The sequence below is a fragment of the Apostichopus japonicus genome, chromosome 8 (genome assembly GCF_037975245.1).
Source record: "Apostichopus japonicus isolate 1M-3 chromosome 8, ASM3797524v1, whole genome shotgun sequence".
Classification (NCBI taxonomy): Eukaryota; Metazoa; Echinodermata; class Holothuroidea; order Aspidochirotida; family Stichopodidae; genus Apostichopus; species Apostichopus japonicus.
In genome coordinates, this window is record NC_092568.1 from 8,568,582 (window position 1) to 8,570,609 (window position 2,028).

A 2,028-nucleotide genomic window follows, 5' to 3' on the forward strand; every position below is an offset into this window, starting at 1 on the left:
ATTACATTAAATTTGTGCACACAAAATCATATGTATTGAGAATTTATCATCTTCTTTATAAGTCACTCGTTATATAGAATGTTTAAATAAACAACAGTATCCCCTAACAGATATAATAACTCACGTCAACAGACTTTCTGCAAGTTAGGTTTGTGGGATTTCCCCATCCTTAGTCCTGCATTGTACTAAACGATTAATAACTCGCTACTTAACGATTATAATGGTTTTGGCTCCAAATTTTAGCAGGTTAACCGCCCCCCCCCCCGCCCCCAAATAGACTCTGTTGGAGTCTGTGTTTTCAAGGTATTTGATAACGTTAGTATAGACAGTTAATATAACGCAGCGTTAATATAGACAGTTAAATAACTCAGTTTGGATACCTACTCTTATAGTGCGTGCATGGGAGTAACTTGAAATGCCTGTTGAAAGCTGAGCATTGGTAACCATTATTTCACTGCAGTCTAGCATCTTTGGGGACAATAACTGAGGGCAACCAAACTTTAGTGCAGCTCGTATACCTTTAAATTGTGTGGAAAGGTTGATTATATGTGTCATTATACCCCCATAACAAACTTGTCGATGTTAGCTGCACTTTCTTGTCGATAAACTGAATTATCCTTTCAGAGGGCTTTACATATCATCTCTGAAATATTTGTTACTTTACACGGACGGAGATAATCCTCTTCCTAGGTGGATCCAGGATTTAAAGGGTGTGAAGACTCGCGCAAAAGAAACGTCTAATGCCGGTAATCTGATCTAGTTTCGAATGAGGTGTAACAGCTTGCTACCTTCGGTAATTAGACACTAGTGTACAGTCAGTACATACAGCTGCGGTCAATACCCACAGCACAGTGTACAAACGATAAAGCAATGGACATCTCAGGTCCAGCTAAAGATAACAAGGCAACACGTTTCATTACTGTCTGCATTTTGTAGCGACAAGAAGAAAACTTCACTTGCAAGCAACGGAAAGTTAACTTTTTCAGAGCGCGGCACGCGGTTTGGGGCGAGTCTTCAATGCCTTTAATTAAGGAAAAGGGGGTGTGGACATCCGGATCTTGGGGTCCTCCTCCAGAAAAAAGACACATTTGGATGTGAAATGGTGCATTCTGGTCTATAACAAGATTTACACTGTACACGCGGTGTTGTGCCAATAAACTTCTCTTTTGTGTGTGTATGAGAATGAAAATGAAAAGGAACGAGAACATTGGTAAATGTTCTTCGTCGATCAAGAAAGAGATATGAAAGAGAAATGTGGATGGAAAATGTGGAACACTTCATACACCCACCCCCTCTCCCCAACCCTCTCTTCCCTCACTCTGCATATTCATATTCTCAACGTTGCCAACGAAATATTCGAGCACGTCCCTAGCAATAAAAGGAGTTTCCTTTGTCGCATTCAGTAAATTTGATTTACTATTCGCTACTAAAACCCCATAACAATCTAACATATTCATGCTTGACTCGTCTAAGTGTTATTTCAACAATGATTTGCTTTTTACTTATGATTAATACCGATATGAGTAAATATTGCATTGGTGAAAAAAATTGTTAGAAGAGACGTTCACCTGGTGAACAAGATCGATGGTGTCATATCTTATTCAGTTATAACCTTCTGTGAAATTTATTTAAAACAACAGTATTATGTGAAAGTGAAAATATTATGGTAGTAGAGTTTGTATCAAATTATAAAGTTGTCAGTAATTGAAGACCGAATCCCTTAAATATTGTAAAACTGGGTAGAATATTTGATATCTCTTAGCTGTATCAAAGCTGTTACCACAACTAGACATAGTTACGTTAACTTCAAAGTATTCATTCCCCTACCCAAACTGTTATATATCAGTGATTTCATACGATCTTAGCATAATAATGTCATGCATAATTCCAGCGTTTCCGTAGAAAAAGTTGATGATTTTCTTCCCTTCACGACAAATCGAAACCGTAGGCGTGGGAACGGGGGTGGGATGGGGTTAAGAGGGTAGGCGGGGGGGGGGGTAGCCACCTTCGTTTTCAAAGTTTGGGAGG